The 25,026-nt window shown below is 45.1% G+C and overlaps 2 long non-coding RNA genes across 2 annotated transcripts in view; one reads left to right on the plus strand and one right to left on the minus strand.

The window, feature by feature from the left end:
• LOC142881040 (uncharacterized) overlaps positions 1-25,026 on the plus strand; it is a 61,495-nt gene that overhangs the window by 26,465 nt on the left and 10,004 nt on the right. The window lies entirely within an intron of this gene.
• On the minus strand, positions 6,902-7,900 carry LOC142881041 (uncharacterized). The gene is made up of 2 exons (XR_012925501.1): positions 7,733-7,900; positions 6,902-7,344 (listed from the first exon to the last, which is right to left on the minus strand). It is a non-coding gene; the product is annotated as an uncharacterized LOC142881041 (long non-coding RNA).

A 25,026-nucleotide genomic window follows, 5' to 3' on the forward strand; every position in this document is an offset into this window, starting at 1 on the left:
GTGGGACATGCCTGGAACACCTCCCCAGGGAGGCGTCCTAAACAAGACCCCGAGATGCTGGAACTCCTCCCCCTGAGGCAGGGCCTCCCCACCGACCCAGAGAGGGCAAACCACCTCATATCCAGCATTGATTTATCTGTTGGTGATTAATTATAATGTAACATTTATTTTATTTAAATTATATTTGAACTGAATTGGATTTGTTTGTAAAAGTGAGATTTATTTTCATTGATTCATGTGGTTTATGTTGAGACCGAGTGGAGAAGTGGGTATGGCCTACAGAAGGTTTGAGTACACAAGTTATTCAGATATGGAAAATCCCCATGGCAGGACTTCAGGAGATATATAATCAAAGTGTTAAAGCAACAGAAATGAAATGTCAGTTGAGGTCAAGGTTACACAGGTCAGAGGTTGTGATGGCTTTTATTGTAAGAATATTGAATCCTTGAAATATAATGTTTGAGCTCGTAACAAAGTTAGGATGATATAACATAATCACATAAAATAAATGATCTGGTTTCCTTCTGATTCATTGATGTCCTTCTGAAATCTCCACACAAACATCTGGCAAGCATCAAAACCATGAATTATTTTGAGGGAAATTTCTTTTGTCTTACTTATGATTCAATAATGATTTGAGTTCCCATCACAGGTGTTGTGAATCACTTTATCTTTTCCACATGATTTCCTCATTTAAGATCATGAAGCAGAAATAAAGTCTCTTGAAAAGTATTTTTCACCTCCAAAATGAAGATGCTATAGAACTCTGAAGTGAGAGCAGAGCAGTGTGTTGTTGATGTGTGGAACCTTCATGCTGAGATGTTCCAGCCGTGGATGATGAGAGCAGAAGCAGTGGTTGTGTTGCTGCTGCCTTCACTGAGCAGCTGCTCCAAGTCCTGCTTCTTCCACTGAGGATTCAACTCCAGCAGTGGCTTCTGGGACGTCTCTCCCAGTAACCACAGCAGCTTGTAGGGAGAAGCAGTCCGCCAGCCACCAGGCTCCACAGGGGTCAAAGGTCGTGCCAGCTTGCTGGTTAGCTCCACTGGTTGTAGTTCTGTCAACCACCACTAGATGGAGCGCTCCTCTTCACTCTCCTCCTCACTCCCCGTCACAAAGGTCTCCCAGCTGCAGAGAGAAGAAGAGACAGCAACAGTCAGGACTCACGGTCCTTGAACGCATCATCACAGAGACGTTGACTGTTGATGGAGATGATGGAGTGACTGGTGAGAAGAATCTGACTCTCAGTCACATGTCAAGTGTGGAACATATGAAGGTCATGTGACCATGGAGTGTTGGACTGATACTGAGGCCTGATGAAGATGAACTGATCAATAATTGAGTGGTGAACTGAGAGAAGAAGCAGTTTGGCAGCAGATGTTGGATGAATGAGGAGCAGTTGATCAATGTTGACATAGTTTTTCTATTGGTTGGAAATGTCTTGTTGGCAGGGCAGAAAGATCAACTCCCCAGTATGATACAACTGATGCTTGCATTGTGGCTACGAACAAAACCAAACAAGCAAAAACTGGTCAAACAGCGCCCCTCAGTGCTAGAACTGGGAGCTGCGAGGACCGACACGTCATAGGAAGGTTTGAAGGTTCAAGGCCACATTTGAACACTTTGTTTCTTATTTACATATTATAGAGTGACCTGTCTGAAATATCTGCCTGTTAATCAATGTGTTATTTTTTCAGCATGTGTTCATTTCTCTGTACAGTCTGCAGTAGAAGGTAGTTCTGACTCGAGGGCGCCCCCTGGCGGCTCTTTACAAAACTACAGTTGCCATCACTTGTTGGCAGTCCATGATGACGGTGAGAAAAATGTGATTTCCTCTTTGAAGAGCTGCACCTGTTTCTCCCTGACGTGATGAGACTGGACACTTGTTTAGGGCAGTGGCGGCTGCTGGTCTTTCAAGGAGGGGAAGCTCATTTTCTGCCTGCGTCATAAAATCCATTTGTTTATTTATACGTAAATTATGCCATCAATGTCTTTCAATAAAAATTATCAGTGACCCTGTTGTAGCAGCTAGCTGCCTGCCTGCCACTTCACACCAGTCTGTTGCACAAACTGTCCACTGCCTGGCCGCATCTGGAGCACAAGCTAGAAATCATCTTTGCACTTCCTGCTGCTGCACAGTGTTCTTCTGTCTGATCAGCCTTTCTCCCCCTCAGGCTGCAGCTGCACTGGTGAGTTCCAGCTGACATTATATCTTCATATATTCTTATTAACGGCTGACTGTGTATAATGGAGATACTGTTTATATATACAGTATGTATGCATTGTAGTTGTACCCATATTTTATTTATTTATACACAGCCTTGACAACATCTATTGTATTTATGGACCTATAATTATATAATTATATCTGTTAAAGCTTTCGGGATACATATATATGTATATATATATATATATATGTATATATATATATTAAGGGTGTCAAAGTTAACGCGTTATTAACGCGTTAACTCAACGCCGCTTTATCGCCGAAAAGTTTTTTTATCGCGCAATTAACGCACACGATGCTTTTTGAGCCTTTGGCCGCTCCGTAGATTGTGGAAACTGGAAATGAATTGACTCACAGCACACAGTCACACGCTTGCAGCCGGTGTACCAGCTTGTAAACACAACAAAAAAAACGAGCGCTTCCATTCGGCGCCCATGTTCATCAATGTAGTAGTTCACACCCGACGCGAACAGGCGCGCGGCTCCCCTCGCGGATCGCACCATGCATTTAACGTCAGTTCACTGGACGTGGAAGCGAAGCACCGAGCGCTTCCATTCGGCGCCCACGTTATTCAATGTGGTGGTTCACACTAGACGCAAACAGGCGCGCGGCTCGCGCCATGCAGTTGTCGCTTCGGCGTCTGCTCTATTTTGTGCGCGAGCCGTGAGCGATCCTCGTCAATAGTACAGGAAGTCGCTAAAAAAAACAACAACGAGAAAAGAAGCCACCAACGTCTTCCTCCTGAACCTGGTCCTGTCCAATGTCCTCTTCACCTCCAGTCTCCCCTTCTGGGCCACCTACCACCTCTCGGAGTGGATCTTCGGCGAGGCGCTGTGCAAGCTGGTCAGCGGCGCCTACTCTGTTGGCTTCTGCTACCTGACCGTGGTGCACGCGGTCCCGGCCGCCAAGAGCAGGAGGAGGACGAACGCCGTGGCGGGAACGCTGACGGTCTGGCTGGTCAGCGTGGCGGCCAGCGCCAAGGAGTTTGTCCTGCAGACGGTGTGGGAGAGTCCGTTCGACGGGCTGATGTGCGAGGAGGCCGGGTAACCCGAGAGCACCGTGCTACCAGCAGTTCCTGCTCTTCTTCCTGCTCCCGCTCTTCATGGTGATGTACTGCTACACCGGCATCACCGTCCGCGTCCTGTCCACTCGGCTGAAGAACAAGTGCCGCACCGTCAAGCTCATCTTTGTCACCGTTTTCACCTTTTTCCTCTGCTGGACGTCCTACAACGTGATAGTCTTCCTGCGCGCCCTCGAGCTCTCCGGCCCCAGCCGGGGGGGGGCGGCTCATCGTGTGCCGCCTCGGAGGCCACGGACTATGCGCTGTACGTGACGCAGAACGTGGCCTACGTGTACTGTTGCGTCAGTCCCGTGTTTTACACGTTTGTGGGCAAGAAGTTCCAGAGCCACTTGAGAAAGCTGCTGGCCAGGAAGCTGCCGTGCCTCCACAAGCACATGAGCCTCAGCAGCCAGAGCAGCAGGACCACGTCCCAGAGGACTGCACACTCTGTCTACTAGTGCCAGTCTCACACACACACACACACACACACACACACACACACACACACACAGCCAGTTGTTCCCACCTAGACAGTTAGCGCTGTATATCTAGAAAAACATACTAGCAGTTCATGGACTAAGTCTCAATCCAGGGTCTGCATCCTTGGAAGGAAGCCTCCATTGTCTGAAGGAAGCGTCCTCCGTCCGAAGGAAGCGTCCTCCGTCCGAAGGATGCGTCCTCCGTCTGAAGGAAGCGTCCTCCGTCTGAAGGAAGCGTCCTCCCAAGGACCCGGCCCAGAAGGACCGACCCAAACCCCGCCTCCCCGGTAACCTCACGGGACGGTCTAGCCTTGGGCGTACTTCCTGGTTGCGTCACCGCCGTTCCCTCCTGCTGGCCAACCCCGGAAATGTGGTTTTCATAGCATCAAGCTCACCATTGGTTGGTTGGATGTTCAAATCAGTAAAAACCCTGCGTTAAAAACTGAAGATTTGATGTGAAATTTCAATACTTAAATTTATACGCGGTATCTTTGCCAGTAGATGGCGCTAATTTCAGCTGACTTCCCAGGATCCCAGGATGCTTTGCAGCAGCAGCACGCAAAGCAATCTGGGATACAGAAGGAGGTGAAGGATAGTAGTGGTGTAGCCTTGGTGCTAACAGTAGGGAGCATTTGGAGCGTCGTTCTGACTATTAGGAATTGGGAGGAGCCTTCAGCGCAGTGCGGTGACGCAACTTCCTTTCAAATTGCAGCCTTCCAAGGATGCAGCGCCTGAACTGAGACACAGCCATGGATTGCTGGTGACGTACGGGGTCACGTGACCCGTTCACTGACCAGTGAACATGGCGCGGGGATGTGTGTGAAAAGTACACAATTATTCTTTGGGTTTTGAACTCAACGGTTTGTTGTGTTGTGTAAACCTTGTCAGCAGTGAGTTGTACCAACTATTATCGACTACTACAAATAGATCAATAAATACACACATTTTATGGACTGAAATGTGTTTTTCTGATGTGGGCTGTTTGTCCTGGTGTGTTTCCAGAGGAAGTCCTGGATCCTTGTGGCTGTAGGGGGAGTAGGAGGCTCAACGTTGGCCTTGACAAAGGACAGTAGTGACCTTGTCACTGCTGAGCTCCACTCAGTTTGTTCAAACACTGGGTTTGTTTTTACCTAACCCTGATGGAGCCTTGCTATGAGTGGAACTGTGACACACGAGAAGGCTTTACTAGACAGAGGGGGTGGGGGGTAGCGGAGCAGCAGCAGATGGATGCAGTGTTTTGGTGAGCCACCTCATAGGAGGAGACAATGTATCCTGGGATATCATGGAGAAAACGTGTTGCTGTAATGTCAATGGAACCAAGTCAGTGTCTGTGAAGCCCCACCAGGGTGTTGAGCTACTAGAACAGGGGTGACATGACAGAACTGCATCGAGTCGGCGGGCCACCGAAGTTATGTTGACGGGGGGGGGGCAACTCCATTGGGGCAGACCTCTACATCGCGGTCGAACGTGATATATGGATAGATGGTGGTCAAAATGCTATTTCGCCGGTGATAGATAGTGTGTGTTGAATACATACATTCGTCACTGTATTTTGATTTACCTTGTATGTATATCTATACTGTTGGAATCATATATTTAGTTTAGATGTTAGTGTTGAATAATATAATTAGTTTAGATGTTTGTTTATAATAACATGATTATTAATATAAAGCTGTTTAATCATTTGGCTGACCTACTCATAGAGAAAAGGCATTGTTGCAGGAGTCACACAAAGAGCTCAAGAAGGAACAAAGGGAAGAACATCCCTCACTAACTGGTGACCCTGGGGGAGCAGAGGGTGACCCTGGAGACCAGAGGGTGACCCTGGGGGACCAGTGGGTGACCAGAGGGTGACCCTGGGGGACCGGATCACCCTGGGGGAGCAGAGGGGGACCATGGGGGACCAGAGGATGGACAGAGAGCTAACTGACTTTGCGACCACCATAAGACTTTATAACCCGGTCATTTACAGGGGGGAGAACTCATGATCCATCGGAGGCACGGGGGGGAGGAGCCTGTGACCTCAGGCATGTTGTGCACTGTATTATTTCAACAGGTCTTGCTGGAACCAATAATGGATCATTTGGCTCCCTGCCAAATAAGGACTTGTTTCCTGTTGCACTCAGTAATCAGAGACTTGGATCAAAGGCTGCCCCAACATCCAATGAGGCTTGGGTCTGGAGACCGGGCAGCCAGTCAGAAGAGGATAACACCTGGGAGTGTTTGCATGTTTTCTTTCTGTATAAAAGGACTGGGTCAAGGGACAGAGAGCAGTCAGACTTCATGCCCTGACAATACTTTGGTGTTGCTAGGGTTCTGAACTGGGCCCAGAGCTCTGTATAGTTGTACCCTCAATTGATTTCTTTACTAAAGACATATTTAAATTGGCATTCTTCTCCTGTGACTCTTCATTCAACCAACACGCGGATCAGCAGCACGGCACAAGGAAATCTGATCCAACAATACATAGAGAGAGAGAGAGAGAGAGAGAGAGAGAATTTTGTGTATACAACATTAATACAAACAAAGTACCGTAAATACGCCAGGGATTGACAGAAAAAAAAAAGATAACCTTAATCAACCGATGTAGTTTGGCCTAATAGAGTTGCTGTATGTGATGTCATTGGCAGTCGCCCACCGGACAGAGGCGACTGCCAATGACGTCACATACGGCAACTCTATTAGGACGGGGTTTGCCCATGTCTGTACTAGAACCACCCAGAACCACCAGGGTGTTTAGCTCTTAGAACCCCCTAGAACCTCCTAGAACCATCCAGAACCACCAGGGTGTTTAGCTCTTAGAACACCCTAGAAGCTCCTAGAACCATCCAGAACCACCCAGAACCACCAAGGTGTTTAGCTCTTAGAACCCCCTAGAACAATCCAGAACCACCAGGGTGTTTAGCTCTTAGAACCCCCTAGAACCTCCTAGAACCATCCAGAACCACCAGGGTGTTTAGCTCTTAGAACCCCCGAGAACAATCCAGAACCACCAGGGTGTTGAGCGCTTTATTGCAATGACTCTGCAAACACTCAGACACCTGAGTCAAATGATACAAGTGTTGGTGAAGATGCCACATTTCACAGCACATTGAAGCTACTAACATAGATCTACATACACATTAATCTACCTGAACATGCAAACACAAGCAGGTGGAGATTTAAAGATACTGCTCAAGAAAAAAGGTGCATTAAACATTGATGGACTTATATGGGTACGCATACAAATATATATTTATTAGTGCTGGGACTCCATTAAAGAAAATAATCTAATTAATTATGGTCTTTGTAATTGGTCAAACCTCTGACCTTTGACCTCTATCAGTCATGGTTGACCTCCAGTGCTCACGCAGTGCTTCACTGGAAGGCCAAGAACAATCCAAGAGTCCATATGTGGCACTGCAAGGTCCACCAGTGGCTTCTTGGGACGTCTCTCCCAGTAACCACAGCAGCGTGTAGGGAGAAGCAGTCCGCCAGCCACCAGGCTCCACTGGGGTCAAAGGTTGTGACACGCAGTTCTGTCAGCCACCACTAGATGGAGCTCTCCTCTTCACTCTCCTCCTCATCCTCCCTCAATACCTCTCCCACCTGCAGAGAGAAGAAGAGACAGCAGGAGTCAGGACTCACAGTCCTTGAACGCATCATCACACAGACGTTGACTGTTGATGGAGATGATGGAGTGACTGGTGAGAAGAAGCAGACTCTCAGTCACATGTCAAGTGTGGAACATATGAAGGTCATGTGACCATGGAGTGTTGGACTGATACTGAGGCCTGATGAAGATGAACTGATCAATAATTGAGTGGTGAACTGAGAGAAGAAGCAGTTTGGCAGCAGATGTTGGATGAATGAGGAGCAGCTGGACAACACCATCCTCCTCTCACACTGTGACTGGGAACACTGGACCTCTGCTGTGGGATCAACTGGCTTTGGTGCTGGAACCATCATCCACTGCTTCCAAACCAGTACTGACCTCACAGTCTGCAGTTGATAGTCTCTGCTGTGGACAAGATCCATCAGTGGCTTCACTGATGAAGCCTTCAGGTTGTTCAACCTCAGGTCCAGCTCTCTGAGGTGGGAGGGGTTGGACTTCAGAGCCGAGAGCAGCCAATCACAACTGACCTCTGACAAACTGCAGTCAATCAACCTGAATAGAGAATAAATGATGGAGAGTTTATAATGATGGAGCGTTTTTCCAGGGTGTCATCACTCTGAAAATCAAAGTGAAATGTCGACTTCAGAATCTGACACTACAGAAAATGTCACCTTGAAATTAAATCCTCAGTCCAAAACTAATGTGTGTTGAAGTGATGTTTGGTCACATGACCACTGATGAACAGAATGAAGTTTTCATATTTCTGGATGTCATTTTGATATGAATCAACCTTCAGTTCAATGTTTATTCAACATGTGTGATGAAGTGTGTTTGGTGCTGAAACCATCATCCACTGGTTCCAAACCAGTACTGACCTCAGAACCTCCAGTTTACAGTCTGGACTCTGCAGAAAACCACTCAGCACCTTCACTCCTGAATCCTGCAGCTGGTTCTCACTCAGGTCCAGGAGTCTGAGGTGGGAGGGGTTGGACTTCAGAGCTGAGAGCAGCCAATCACAGCTGAGCTCTGACAAACTGCACAACTCCAACCTGAATAGAGAATAAATGATGGAGTGAGTGGAGTTTTCATCACTATATGAAATTAAAAATATGAATGTCTATAACACTGTAATGTCCATTAAACCAATCAGAAGCACAACAATAATACTGAAATAATGAATCACCACAATAAAATATTTTATATCAACCTGTTTAGTCATGTGACCACTGATCAGCTGTTAACAATGTTGGAATTCATTGATTCATTTTGCCTCAAAGGTTCAGTGTGTAAAATCAGTGCAGATATATTGCTGAAAGCTTCATATACAACCGTCAATATAGTTTGAAGTCTTTGATTAGTAGAAAATAAAAGTCCTCTGCTTTTCCTGCCATTAGAATGCTTCTTTCTAGAAACAGACAGAAGGTCAAAGGTCGTGGCCATCTTGCACCGCCATGTTTGTAGGCGGCTGGTTGGGAAGATGAGTTTGAGAAACAGTTTCATATTGATGGTTGGAGGCTGGAATCCTCTAATAAAGCAAATGCTGAGAACAAATGGTTATTAAGTGACTGAAATGCAGTGGAATCTTTTCTGCATCTTGCTCATCAATACTGAACTGACTGAGATGATAGAATCTGCATTGACCCTTGACCTTCTGCTGAGTCCAGCTGGATCTATCTACAGTATCTAAGTGCTCATACAGGTGGCTAATGCTAGCGCTAGCTGAAAATCATGCTAGCACTGGACTGTCTGCTGTGACTATGACTGATTGTGATGCTAATAGATGGTTGTAATATTTGTGTTGATGGAACTTTATCATTATACAGAGAACTAGACACCTTTGCTGTCAACCACATCCTTTATGATGCTGGAAGGCCACCGTAGTTCACTGGCAAGAAGGGGAGAGGGAGCGTCAGCAAGTAAGCACTGCAATCTGATGGCACTAGATGGCAGGATTTTACATACTGGACCTTCAAACCCAGTTTCACTCATTTCAAACACAAACCAGTGACTGCAAATTGAATTTCCAACAGCAGTGAAGTGAAAATCATGACAACAATAACAAGAGTGATAGAAGTTGTAAAGTGAAGAGGGTGAACTGACCTCAGAGTCTCCAGTTTACAGTCTGGACTCTGCAGAAAACCACTCAGCTCCTTCACTCCTGAATCCTGCAGCTGGTTGTCACTCAGGTCCAGGTGTCAGAGGTGGGAGGGGTTGGACTTCAGAGCTGAGAGCAGCCAATCACAGCTGAGCTCTGACAACCTGCACCTCTCCAGCCTGAATGTAGAATAAATGATGGAGAGTTTATAATGATGGAGAGTTTTTCCAGGGTGTCATCACTCTGAAAATCAAAGTGAAATGTCGACTTCAGAATCTGACACTACAGAATAAAATGGGAGAGGGAGGGTGAGCGAACGAGTGCTGCACTGTGGAGTCCATTACTGGCTCTTGATGATGTTGGTGTCTGGGCCCCCTTGCACCAAAGTAGGATTGCGTCATCCAAGATGAGTCACTAAGCCTTCAGCGTTCAACCAATCCACAACACGTGTGTCCAGGCTTTATGGGTTGCACTAAAAGCCATCCAGGATGAGAAGACACGGATTCATCAAGCCAGGTGAAAGCTATCCTGGATCAGTGCGCCATGCACGCGGCTTCCTTCCATAGACCCCGGTTATGGAGCTGGGATTAACGGATTGGCCATCTTTGACCTCCTCATAAGCCTCCATGAGGATTTGCGCCTGGGACGGAGATTCAGACTCTCGAACTTTCTTTTTTTTTGTAATTTATTGTTTATTTGGAGAAGCAAGTGTACAGACATTTCTCTTGCGTACAATATAAAGTCCACATCAAGTGTGGATATGAAAATATAATTGCTAATCCAGTATTTTTTTAACAACAATAACCATAACAGAACGGAACAAGTGAGCAAGTGAGAGGGTCTACTCCATTCCTTTTAACATAAAAAAGAAAGAAGAAAAAAAAAAAACACAGTAAAATGTGTATCATCTCATGAACCAGTCTAGCAGTGTGTATCATGACAATGATTTTACAGAGCAGTCAAATTCAGTTTACAGAAATTACAGCTTTTATATATTCCGTCCATTTTGTCCATATCCTGAAAAAGGAGTCTCTTTGACCTTTAAGACAGAATGACAATTTCTCTAGAATGTAAATATTCTGAACAATATCAATCCATTCATCAATTGTAGGTGCTTCAGTCCTCAACCATTTTCTCGTGATAGTTTTTTTGCTTGCTGCCAGAAGCGTTGCCATGAGTTTTTTATCTGACAAATTCCAGTTATCCCATGAGATGTCTCCTAAGTACAGGACTTCACATTTACAAGGAATTTTCTCAACAAAAATGTTATTTAAGTGCATGCACAGTTGATCCCAGAATGGTTTGATCACCGGACAACCCCAGAAGATATGGTAATGATTTGCCTTGTCTGTCTTACATTGTCTCCAGCAGGTAGCACTGTTGCTGTGATGTTTTTTCTGGGCAGGGGTTACAAAAAACCGAACAATGTTCTTCCAACAGAATTCCCTCCATGAATTGGAGCTTGAGGTCGTCCATTGAAATTTGTGAATCTTTTCCCAGCTTTCAACTGAAATAATTAAATTTCCTTCTTTTTGCCATTTATTCCTTATGTAGTCTGTGTCAACTTGTTTGAACAGCTGAATACCATTGTATAACTTGGAGACAACTTTAGTACAGGAACCTGATTTCAACAATGACAAAAGCACTTCTAAGAATCCTGGTCCAGCTGTTTCCCAAGTTTCTTGTAGATTATGATTATAGTAAGACCTAACCTGCAGATATCTGAAGAAGTCATCCTTCTCCAACCCATTTGACCTTTGAAGTTCTTCAAAACTCTGAAACACCCCCCTCTTGATAAATGTATAATAGGTGGTTAATCCTTTTGAGATCCATCCCTTGAATCTCCCGTCATTCTTGTTTGGTTTAAAAGCCGAGTCAAAAGCGCACCACTTGAACATTTTGATCTGGTTACCTAAATGGCAAATTTTCACTATTCTTCTCCAAGAGTTTAGCATTGTGTATAACATCGAGTCATGCGGTATCATCAAAATATTCTTGTAGTTCTTTGTCCATCAACATCGATAAGAGAGGTACACCTTCCACTGAGGAACTCTCTATGTCTTTCCATCCTGCATTGTATTGTGGACAGCATAGATAGATTAATGGTTTCAGTTGAGCTGCAAGATAATATTCCTGTAGGTTGGGAAGACCCAACCCCCCTTTCTCTTTCTTCAACTGCAGTGTTCTGTACCTTATTCTGGCCTTTTTCCCTTGCCAGATATATTGTGATATTAATCTGTCCCATTCTGTAAATTGTTTCTCTGGAATCAAGATAGGTAAGCACTGAAATAGATATAACAAGCGTGGACTGACTCAACTCTGGAGTGTAAATTGAAAAAAGGGATCACATTCCATCTCTGTATGTCTATTTTTAGTCTTGATGTTAGGGGGCCATAGTTGGCATCGAAAGTCCTGGAAAATTCTTTTGTTAGAAAACCCCCCAAATATTTTATGGAATCCGCCTCCCAATTCCATCTATACAAACTCTTAATTTTGTTTGGAGGGACATAATTCAGTGTTAAAACCTGAGTCTTGTTGATCTTAATCTTGTAACCCGACAATGAACCATATTCCGCAATCATCTCCATTAATATGGGTATAGTTTTAGTTGGATTTGTTATAGTTAGTATTAAATCATCAGCGAACAGGGATAGCTTTTGTTCACCAGAGGCCATCGCAACTCCTGTTATGTCAGGCCTCTGCCTTATCCTTTGGCTCAAAGGCTCTATAAAAAGGGCGAAGAGGAGAGGTGAAATACAACACCCCTGCCTCGTACCTCTTTCCAAAATAAATGATTCCGATAGATCTCCGTTAATTTTTATCTTAGCTGATGGTTTCTCGTACAATGCCGCCAATACATCAATTAAGGACTGGTGGAATCCAAATTTATGCAACACTTTATACAGAAATGACCATCTGACCGAGTCAAATGCCTTTTCTGCGTCCAAACTCAGCATTGCAGTTTCTATTTTGTTTTGTTCTACGTGATTCAAGATGTGAAATGTTTTTCTGATGTTGTCCTGAGTCATTCTGTGTTTGATAAAACCCGTCTGGTCCTTATGTATTATGTCGGGTAAAATTTTTTCAAGCCTCTGTGAAAATATGGCAGTAAATAATTTATATCAATATTTAACACACTCACTGGACGGTAGTTACCACAATCCAATTTATCCTTCCCCTCCTTAGGAATTACTGATATTATTGCGTCTCTCCATGAAGGAGGGATTATTTTCTCTTTCAAAACGCAGTTAAACGCTCTCAATAAAGTAGGGATTAACTGATCTTGCATTTCTTTATACCACTCGGAGGTAAAACCATCCATTCCTGGGGATTTTCAGTGAGAGAGTCAGGTGGGAAAGAAAGATGTCTATCTGATGATCGTTGTTTAATTTGGGTTGGGAATATAAGGTCTGATAAAAGTTTTTAAAACATTTATGAATATTTCCCAGTCCTGCCTCAACACCATTTGTATTTGTGTTTCGTATTTTATAAATAGTTCTATCTGACTGTTGTTTTCGTAATTTAAATGCTAAGAGCTTGAGCGATTTCTCCCCCCCTTCATAATATTTTTGTCTTGTAAGGAGAAGTTTCTTTTGTATCTCTAGTGTGTTTAACTCATCCAATTCTCTTTTCACGTCCTTGATTTTAATATTTGTTACCTCCCGGAAGGTTTTAGAATGCTCCTGTTGGAGTTTCCTTAACTCCTCCTCCAGTTTGTATTGTTTTTGTAATCTCATTTTCTTTTCGTTTGAGGAGATCGCTATTATTTTACCCCTGATCACCGACTTTAACGCGTCCCAGAGTATAATTGGCCCCACCTCTTCATTGTCGTTTTCATCCAAGTATCTTTTAATTTCATCTTTCAAATTATTTTTAATAATTTTATTTTTCAGCAAGTTTGTGTTAAACCTCCAGAGAGTGAATCTGTTTTTCTTAATCAGAAAAAAAGACATATAAATTGGACTGTGGTCCGAGTTAGGGCTCTGGCCGATTTCACATTTTTCTATCCTATGAATATCATCTTTGAGCATGAAAAAATAATCTATGCGTGAGTATACTTTGTATGGAGGGGAGTAATGCGTGTAATCCCGACGACATGGATTTTTAACTCTCCATACATCCACCAATCCAGTTTCTTCTAACATGTTTCTGATTCTTTTACTGATAGTTTGTGTATTAGATTTTCCATTAGACAAATCCAAATTCGGGTTTAATCTAACATTTAAAGTCCCCGGCATATATCAATACCCCTTGACGTTTTGTTACTGTCATTTCAAATATGTGTCTATAGAAGGTCCAGTCGCTACCAGGTGGAGCATAAACATTAATAAGAGTTATCAGGACGCCATCAATTTTCCCTGTAGTCAAAACAAATCTGCCTTCCTTGTCTTTATGTTCTGCAATATGTTCATAGTGCAGGGTACTTGATATTAAAGTTGGCACCCCTCTTCGCCTCCCCGAAGCATGGGAAGAAAAATACACATATTTATATCCCATCTTATTCAACTTGGCATGTTCGGAATCGTCTAGGTGGGTTTCCTGCAGAAAAGCTATTTGGACCTTTTCTTTCTTTCTCTAGATAAAATTTTCCATCTTTTTATCGGATTATGCATCCCATTTATATTGAATGAAACCACCTTCAGTTGTTTTCTTTCCATTTAAGTGATGTCTTCCATTTCACCAATCACATTGGAGAGCCCCCTCAAGCCCACTAGAACTAAAAGAACATGAACAGATAAAGCAAGAACATACATACTCACTGCACAATGAAAAAACAAAAAAACAAAAAACAAAACAAAACAAGCTCGGCTTCCAAACAGGGGTCCATAACCTAGACCCTGTTGAGCTTCTTGGTGACAGCCCGGAAGGGAATGTCCTCCCAAATCTATTGGTGAGGGCCCTTCAGGTGGCAGCAGCACAGTTCCGGATGGACCCTGACGAACCTTTTTGTGAAACTATCATCTTTAACTTAGCCTATGTAGAAATTTCTATCTGAGAAATGTACCTCAAGAGGAAAAACGTGGTATCCTTCAGTTCTCAAGGAGCTGGTGGTGATGTTCTCCTAAATGCCCGGAGCCTCTCTTTGTAGTTGACTTCTCTTGAAGAGCTGGAGGCGCCTTTCTCTCTTCTCCCTCCTGTCCTAGTCCAGGTCAGCCGCTCGATCTGCTCCTTCAGGGAATCAGGTGAAATGATGACTTTCACTTTGTAAACTCTTTTGACCATGTCCTCCGTAGCCTCCTCTATGTTGTCGTAGGTTCTGGGCCCTTCTTCATATCTCACTCGCAATCTCGCCGGAAAAAGGGTCTGGAACGAGACCCCGTTCTCCTTCAGAGCCCTACGAACCTCCGTATACTCTCGTCGTTTTCTGAGAATGGCTGGTGGGTAGTCGTGGTCGAGATTTATTCGCTTTTCACGCCAAAAGAGTCCCTTTTGTTGCCAAGCCTTGCGCAGTACAGACTCTTTCATTTTGAAGCTCGAAAACCTCACAAGTATTGAACGTGGTGATACATTCTTCGGGGGTTGCGGTCCCAGCGCCCGATGTGCTCTTTCTATCCGCACGTCTGCCGCGTTCTCGACCAGACCGAGCCCCTCTTTCAGTAAGGTCTCCACAAATGTAGTCATCGACTCCGAGTCCTTCTCGGACTCCTCCGGAACACCGTAGATCCTGACATTTTCCCGACGAGATCGACTGTCCAGGTCCGTTAGCTTTTCTTCCAGCTTCACGTGTAACTTTAGCAGCCCGGTTAACACTTCCTCCGTGTTTAGAGTCCTCTCTTCATTTTTCTCCACCCGCTCCTCCACTTCGCTGATTCTTGCATTCGTTTTATTAATTTCCTCCTTGATAGACTTCAGTTGTTTGTTGTTTTCCTGACGGAAACCTCTCAGTTCTTCTAGTAACACTTCTAAGCTAGCCATCTCGTCCTCGCTTCTTCGTTAGCCCGTGGCTTCACGGAGTTAGCTGTAACTACTTCCTTTCTCTTGCTGATTGTTATATAGAAGCAGGGGCTTCGTTTGTCGTCTTAACCCCTCTGTACGTTTACCGTGGTATGTGGAAATTATATTACTCAACTGGATGGGGGTAGGTCTGTGATTTCTTCGGTTCTTTCGGGAGCCGTTCTATCGAGCTGCCATCTCCATGAGTCTCCAGACTCTCGAACTTTCAAAGCTCGCGAGCTTGGAAGCCCAGACTCCCAGGTCATAGTCATGCGCACCAAGCATTCAGCCAAAGGGATCTTCCCTTGGCCAAGCAGCCAGGGCGCATGATCAATTGGAGGCATAGTGACAGGACCGTCCACTGTCACAAAAACAAGCTCATGTTACTCTTTGATGTGTCTTCATCTTTCTATGGGATGTGTATTTTTATATAGGATGCATGGCAACGTAGAAGTCATGTTAGAAATTATCCAATGATTGCAATATGATCTCAACTCATTTCTTTATCATGATTGAAATGAAATGATTCCAAAGCTTGAAATAATGACAGTGGCTGGAGGTGAATGTGATAACAATGTGCAGTGTTGAGTGGAAGAAGCACTGCCTTCCACTGGTGGTGACTGTTGACTGAGACAAGGATGAAATAGATCCTGGAACTCAGCCTGGTCTGGAGCAGCTCACTCCACACAATAAATCTCCACGGTAACTTCTAGCAGAACATATCTCACTTCCACCTATCCCACTGTTGTGCAACCACATCAAACATCAATTGATCCAGGATAACCAAGATATCCCGGCTTAATCCCTCATCCTAGTTTCCTGCAACAGGGCCCAGTCAAGTGAAAATCATGACAACAATAACAAGAGTGATAGAAGTTGTAGAGTGAAGAGGGTGAACTGACCTCAGAGTCTCCAGTTTACAGTCTGGACTCTGCAGAAAACCACTCAGCACCTTCACTCCTGAATCCTGCAGCTGGTTGAGACTCAGGTCCAGGTGTCTGAGGTGGGAGGAGTTGGACTTCAGAGCTGAGAGCAGCCAATCACAGCTGAGCTCTGACAACCTGCAGCTCTCCAACCTGAATGTAGAATAAATGATGGAGAGTTTATAATGATGGAGAGTTTTTCCAGGGTGTCATCACTCTGAACATCAAAGTGAAATGTGGACTTCAGAATCTGACACGACAGAAACAGAGAGGGAGGGAGAGAGGGTGAGTGAGTGAGCGCTGCAATCTGAAATCTGACCATTAGATTGCAGTATTTTACACACTGGACCTTTAAACCCAGTTTCACTCATTTCAAACACAAACCAGTGACTGCAAATTGAATTTCCAACAGCAGTGAAGTGAAAATCATGACAACAATAACAAGAGTGATAGAAGTTGTAGAGTGAAGAGGGTGAACTGACCTCAGAGTCTCCAGTTTACATTCTGGACTCTGCAGAAAACCACTCAGCTCCTTCACTCCTGAATCCTGCAGCTGGTTGTCACTCACCTCTCCAACCTGAATAAAGAATGAATATTTGATTCCTTCCATGGTGTAAATGTCATATTCAGAGTCATTCCTCCCTGTTGATGATCCAGATGTGCAGCTGTTGGGATCACTGAGTCATTCCCTCAAAGGAGTCATTGTGCCAGTGTGTTGTCAACACAATAACAACAGCAGTGTGTCAGTCAGTGTGCAGCCAATCAGCAGTGAAGATGGAAAATAATCAGTGAGTCCTTTGTGTGCTTGTGGCTGTTTTCAGTCATCAGAGTCTCGTTACAAGTCAAACACATTCAAAGGACAAGATGAAGAAATACTGCTGCACTATTAATCTGCCTCTAATATTTCTTCACAGGATCTTCTGCTCAGTCATGTGACCTTCATCACCAATCAACAACTTCCGTTGAGCTCTCAAGTGACTGGAGACATTTTCCACACTTTCTTCCACCATCCAAAGTCTTTTCTGGCTGCAGATTGTTGACATGAAAATATCAACAACATCCACTTTGTCTAGATGAGTCTTTAATATCTGCTTCAAAGTCTTCACACTGAGCAGCGTTACACACCAGTTGTCATCTGCTGACACACACTGTCCACCAGTAGAAAGCAAGAACTGACCTGAGAACTTCCAGTCTGCAGTTTGGACTCTGCAGTCCAGCACAGAGCAGCTTCACTCCAGGATCCTTCAGGATTGTCCAACTCAGGTCCAGCAGTGTGAGGTGGGAGGGGCTGGACTGCAGAGCTGAAGACACCACTGGCACAGTGAAGATCTGAGAGTTGAACACTGAATGAAGGAGAGCAGAATGAGAAGTTGCTGCTTCCATCATCATCATCATCATCATCATTACCATCATCATCACCACCATAATCATCATCACCATCATCATAATCTTCATCACCATCATCGCCATCACCGTCATCACCACCACCATCATCATCATCATCATCACCACCACCATCACCACGATCATCACCATCACCATCATCACCATCACCATCATCACCATCACCATCATAACCACCATCACCATCATAACCACCATCATCATCATCATCATCATCAACATCATCATCACCTCCATCATCATCATAATCATCATCATCATCAACATCATCAACACCACCATCACCATCATCTTCATCATGAATGATTGAAGAGTTGATTTTGGTTGACAGTGTAAATTCAATCAATCTTGTGCAATCAACTGACAACAATGAAAAAGAAGCTTCCAAAACAAATGTGCACATTATAAAGACTCACAACAACAAAAACATAACAACTGTGTGAAGGAAAAAGCAGCAGGCTGAAGCCCAAGCTGATTCTTGCCTGTCCTATACAGTCCATAAGATTAGCTGGAATAATTAGTCAGACAAAATCAAAAAGGAAAAAAAGAGAAGTGCAACTCAACAAAATATGCTTGACATTATTCTTCATCATTGACTCACAATTCAACACACACACACACACACACACACACACACACACACACACACACACACACACACACACACACACACATTTTACATGTTTACATACCTTACTAAACGTATCACAGCCTTCCTGCAGTTCCTCACAGCTGGAATCAGTCTCAATCTTCCCTCCCAGGTTGTGTTGTACTTGCTGGGGTCCAACTCCTCCATAACCTCCTCTGACATCTGCAGCATGTAGGCCAGAGCTGAACACTGGATGGCTGAGAGTCCCTTCTCTGATCTGTTCTCTGACTGCAGGAACTCTTGGACCTCCTGATGCACTGACTGATCCTTCACCTCCAGCAGACAGTGGAATATGTTGATGCTTCTGTCAGGAGAAACATCACCAGTGTTCAGCTCCTTCAGGTTGTTGATGACCTTCTGTAAGGTTCCTGTATGATTGTCAGTGAGACCCAGCAGGCCTCCTAAGAGTCTATGGTTGGATTCCAGACTGAGTCCATGGAGAAAGCGAACAAACAAGTCCAGGTGACCGTTTGGACTCTGCAGGGATTTCTTCATCATCTTCTGAAGGAACTCATCCAGGGATTCTCCAGAGTGACCATCTTCTGTCCTCTTCCAGTTGGTGTGACAGTGGAAGCTGAAGACTGCAGCCAGAAACTCCTGGATGCTCAGATGAACGAAGCAGTAGACGGTTTTGTGGAAGATCACACTCTCTCTTCTGAAGATCTCTGTACAAACTCCTGAGTACAAAGAGGCTTCAGTCACACTGAGACCACACTTCTCCAGGTCTTCACTGTAGAACATGATGTTTCCACTCTCCAGATGTTCAAATGCCAGCTGGCCCAGCTTCAGAAGAAGCTCCCTGTCAGCCTCCGTCAGCTCCTGTGGACCTCCTCCATACTTGTGCTGCTTCCTCTTGGTCTGGACCAGCAGGAAGTGTGAGTACATGTCAGTCAGGGTCTTGGGCAGCTCTCCTCTCTGCTCTGAGCTCAACATGCTCTCCAGAACTGTGGCAGTGATCCAGCAGAAGACCGGGATCTCACACATGATGTGGAGGTTCCTGGAGGCCTTGATGTGGGAAATGATCCTGCTGGACACATCTCCTCTATCTCTGAACCTCCTCCTGAAATACTCCTTCTGGTCATCGGTGAAGCCTCGTACTTCTGTCAGCCTGTCCACACATGACGGAGGGATCTGATTGGCTGCTGCAGGTCTGGAAGTTATCCACAGCAGAGCCAAGGGAAGCAGATCTCCTCTGATCAGGTTTGTGAGCAGGACGCTGACTGACTTCTTCTGAGTGACGTCAGTCACCACCTGGTTCTTCTCAAAGTCCAGAGCCAGTCTGCTTTCATCCAGGCCGTCCAAGATGAAGAGAAGTTTGCAGACATGCAGCTGCTCTGCTGTGCATTGGTCAGCACCACTCTGACTCTGAGTCCCTGCTGCTCAGGTGAGGCTTCAAAGATCTGGCTGCACCTGATTGGACGGTCGTGGAGGCTCTTCTTGGTCTTCTTGGTCTCCATGGTCTCAGAGGTCTTGGTGGTCCTCTTAGTCTTCTTGGTCTTCTTGGTCTTCTTTGTCTCTGTGGTCTTCTTGGTCTCTGTGGTCTTCTTGGTCTTGTTGGTCTCCAGCTGCCTGACCTCATGCTCTCTGTTGACCTCCTCACTCAGTCCCTCAGTGATGTAGAGGTCAGTGTAGATGCTGTTGAGGAGGGTTTGACTTCCTGCTTCTTCACCTTCAGTCGCACGTTCACATCTCCTCTCCAGACTGATCTTCTGCTGCTGTAGAAGCTCCTGCAGACCATCATCAGCCTCTGGAGCAGAGAAAAGGTTGGAGAAGAAAACATCAGTGTGACAGTGTGAGCATCATTTTCTCTCCACAACTTTTCAGCTGCTGTGGTGAAGCTGCTGTGTGACTGTTTGCTCTCAACGTCCCTCAGTGAATCTTCTCACTGGAGGTCCTGACGTGATCTCAGAGGGAGAAGTGAAGGAGGTGCCGGTGGACAGTCTTACTGTGATCAGTCTGGCTGTGACTGGCAGGTTGCAGTGCTGCTCCACACTGAAGACACAAGGACTCACCTGATGGAGCAGACCGGTCCCAGAATGAGCCAATGAACCTTCTGTATAACGAGGACGTCCAGCTCATCCTGGCCTGCTGCTGCTGCTGCTGCTGCTGCTGCTGCTGCTGCTGCCGCTGTAGAAGCTCCTTCAGCTGCTGCTTCTCACCACCAGGACTCCCCTCCGTCTTCCTGTGGAGACACTTTGGCTTTGAGTGAGTGGATCAGTTGTTGGTGTCCATCACTTGTCAGCTGTTTTTCTGACTCCATCATTAGTTGGATGGAATCATTGTCTCCATCAACACTAACTGACAGCCTGCTGGCCTCCTAGTGGGCTCTTCACAAATCACTTCTTGTCTTTTGCTCTCTTTTCTAAATTCAATCCCTTCATGCAACTTCACAATCAAAGAATTTGAGCCACAAAGAATGGAGCGCAGCCGTTAATGACGGCGTCTTTTAGCCACCACGTTGCGCCCGTCATGGATTTGTAGCTGTTTTCTAGGCTGGTCTTGTCACATCATCTAATATATTATTAGATGACATATTCATCTATCAAATGTATATTTTCTATCTGGTGTGGTTGACACCTGGTGGGCTCTGGTTGAGCAGTGGCTCTGTGGAACTGGCCCTTTGTTTCTCAGCAGACAGAGACAGTGGAGTCACTGACAGAGTGGGTGGGAGAGAGGGGGGGGGCAGAGAGAGAGAGGATTGATTGATTTTCAGCAGTATTATTATGTTGACATAGTTTTTCTATTGGCTGGAAATGTCTTGTTGCCAGGCAGAAAGATCAACTCCCCAGTATGATACAACTGATGCTTGCATTGTGGCTACAAACAAAACCAAACAAGCAAAAACTGGTCAAACAGCGCCCCTCAGTGGCAGAACTGGGAGCTGCGAGGACCGACGCGTCATAGGAAGGTTTGAAGGTTCAAGGCCACATTTGAACACATTGTGTTTCTTATTGACATATTATAGAGTGACCTGTCTGAAATATCTGCCTGTTAATCAATGTGTTATTTTTTCAGCATGTGTTCATTTCTCTGTAAAGTCTGCAGTAGAAGGTAGTTTTGACTCGAGGACGCCCCCTGGCAGCTCTTTCCAGAACTACAGTTGCCATCACTTGTTGGCAGTCCATGATGACGGTGAGAAAAATGTGATTTCCTCTTTGAAGAGCTGCACCTGTTTCTCCCTGACGTGATGAGACTGGACACTTGTTGAGGGATGTGACACTTCCTGTCAGCTCCTGAGGACAACAAGGAGGCCGAGCCTCTAATGCCCCCTACTGGCTACACTCTGGAAGAGCCCTCCCCCCATCCTCAGGACCAAGTGATCCTCCCTCAACGTGAACACATCACTTCCATGTGAGGAGAGAAGAAGAGACGGCAGAAGTCAGCACTCACACTTCAGTCCTTGAACGCATCATCAGAGACATTCACTGTTGTTGAGTGAAGATGATGGATTCACTGCTGATGAGAAGCAGACTCTCCGTCACATATGTGCTGTGTCTCAATTCAGGTTCTGCACCCTTCAGTCCAAGTGTCCTCCGTCTGAAGGAAGCGTTCTTCGAGGACCCAGCCTAGAAGGACGGACCAAACCCCGCCTCCCCGGTAACCACTGGGGACGGTCTAGCCTTCAGTGTATTTCCTCGTTGCGTCACCACCGTTCCCTCCGGCTGGCCAACCCCGGAAGTGACGTTTTTATAGTATCAAGCCATTGGTTCGCCATCTAACAATGCTGTTGGATGATCAAATAAGTAAAATCCTACGTTAAAAACTGGATACTTTATGTGAAACTTCAATATTTAAATTTATATGTCGTGTCTTTACCAGTATTGGCAGCGGGACGGCTTGACTGGTGAGAGGGGCATGATGGGAAATGACACGATTGAGCAGATCAGGACTAAAATATTGATCCGTCCAATACGTGGATTCTCAAATCAATACTCCAGTCATCTGAGGCCTTCCATTGTTTCTCTGGGGTACAGCCAGATAGAAATGCTCCAACTCTGAATGACTGCTGCCTGCCTGCCTGAAGGGCCTCTGCTAAAATGATACAAATTGGTTATTTGACCAATGTTAAAGTTTTGCTCATTTCCTTCCTGAAATTCACCTTGAAATCCCACCCCCAGTTGGGATCAGGATAATACAGTTCTTTTTGGATCAAAGTTCTCCACATCCTACTGAAATGTTTTCAACAACACAAACTGAAGCTTTGATCCAGATTAAAATTAGGATTGGATTACATCATCTAATCCCATTTCGGAATCCTTCTTTCCCTTTTCAACCCGTTTCCAAGATTCCATCCAATCCCAGAACCAACATCCAATCAGATTACCAGTGAAGGTGTGGGCGGGGCCAAGGCTGATGGGACCGACCAATAGCAAGGTGTTGATTTTTCAACATGAGGTGTTGATGATCAAGCAGGTGTTGTCATCAACAGCTCTGTTGAGTCAGCGGTTCATCTGTATTTCCGGGACAAAGGCTGCTCCTTCCAAGACTCAAAGGTCCAGATTTTAGACACAGAAGACAGATGGTTTGAGAGAGGAGTGAAAGAAGCCACCTGTGTCCACCTAGAGCGACCCTCTGTGAACAGAGAGGAGGACTCCTGCTGCTGCTGCTGCTGCTGCCTCCAGCCAACATGCAGCCAGACGGAGAAGCACTTGGACTTTGAGGTGCTCTTGGGATATTTTCTGATTCTTAGATTCTCTGATCAGTGTTTCTGCTCCCACTTCCCTGAAATCACATGACGCTGTGTTGAGCTGAAGTGCAGCCACGCCCCTCTCTCTCTGCCAGGGTGCATCCAGTGTGGCTGTGGCTCCCAGGAGCAGTTGGAGTGCAAGAGGTGAAGATGGTCTGGTCCTCAAGGAGCTGCTCACTCCATCAAAAGACAAGGGCAGCAAACATTGTGTCAGAAGCAGTGGCAGGAAAACAGTGGCAGAAACTGCACAATGAGCAGAACACACTGCAGGACAAAGCAGTGATGGACAAATGAAGCTTGTGGGAAACATCCAAGCACTGGAGCCACTGCTTGAAAATGGCTGCAAATGACTGCAAGCTGCAGTAACACTGCCCTCTGCTGGCCACACACACACACACACACACACACACACACACACACACACACACACACACACACACACACACACACATCTCAATGAGCAGCATTCAGGATGCTGCATTTATTGTAGAGAAGCTTTGATGCTGAAGTATCATTGCTCTGATCACCTTTGACCTTAAAAAGCCTTGACTTGAAATAATCTCTCTCTCAGGGTCAAAGGTCAAGGGTCAGAGGTCAAGGTAGGTCCATTACTACTGTTATTCTCATTGCTTTGTTAATTAAAAAAAGGTTTCAACAATAAATGTTGTACACATGTGTATTTTTGTAAGCATCTTTCACATGTGTATGTTCTTGAACGTGTATATTTCAATAACATTTTAATAATCCTTTGTGTTTGATCTTCAATGTCTTTTTTCAACACATTCTATCATCTGCATGCTTTACCATCTCTTTGAAACACATTCTAATAAATATTGCAGTGTTTTTCAACATATTTTTCAATGCATTGAAAGCTCCTCCAGTTCTCCAGTCAACTCATGTCTTCATTCTGAGGCTGCTGGTGCAATTCCTCCAATCAAATCATCAACACATCAACTGTAGTCAGAGACTTTCATCATCACTATGGACACTGTTGCTTTTCCCGCCGCTTCATCGTTCAACTTTGGCTTCACTTTCAATAGGATGCCGCACTTTTCACGCTCGCCTCCCCTGCAGTCCTCTGGCGCCCCCCAGTGGAGGCTTTGAAAAGCGCAGGGCCAGAGGGATCAGTGGCACTGTTCAAATCCACATTCACTGACTTTACCTTCCTGTTGTTGAGTTGAAACTCCGCCCACCCTCCCAGTTTCAGGGAGCCTGATTGTAACGGAACAATTGAATCAGGGGTCAGACGGTTGGAACCGGGTCAAAGGTCAAATTCATAGGTCAAAGACGTGTATTTCAGGAACGGAAGGTCATATAAAGATGATTCCACCTCTGGCCTGTTCAGAAAGGAGGAATTATGTCAGAGAATCCAGGTTTGAAGTCAAACTACGTCCCGGGGGCCATATGCGGCCAATTACACTCTCCAATCCGGCCGACCAAACTTGAAGGAATTATATTAATAGTCATTAAGTCATGAAATAGAAAACAATGAAAACAATTATTTTGTTGTGTTCATTATTTAATTGCCATTAAAGCAACATGTTGTCTACACATCCCCTGATATATGTCTTCCTCCAATGAGAAAGCGGCCCCTCTGTCATATTGTGGAAGCCATTATGGCCCACCAGTCAAACAGATTAGAGGCTCACTTAGTGTTGGAGTTGGGCTTGGTTCAAAGTAGCAAGAGAACAAAAGAGGATTTGCTTCAGAATTGAACCAACAACCAGGATTGGAACCCTGGTTTTCAGCACCACAGTAAGCAGGCTAACCCACTGAGCTAAGCTGCTAAGCAGGTTCCTGAGGTCTGTGCAGGGATGTCACTATATCAATAGACAGCAGTGACTTGACATTGGTGCGTTTCAACACTGGACTCTGCAGGAGAAACAAACAGCCACAGTCACTTTGTACAAGTGCAACACAACAAGTGGAGCTGAAGCCTTTTAGATACAATGAAGAGGAAAGAAAATTCTCCTCAC

Source organism: Nelusetta ayraudi, unplaced genomic scaffold (assembly GCF_046127955.1).
Source record: "Nelusetta ayraudi isolate G7.1 ecotype Tasmania unplaced genomic scaffold, CSIRO-AGI_Nayr_v1 ptg000178l, whole genome shotgun sequence".
Classification (NCBI taxonomy): domain Eukaryota; kingdom Metazoa; phylum Chordata; class Actinopteri; order Tetraodontiformes; family Monacanthidae; genus Nelusetta; species Nelusetta ayraudi.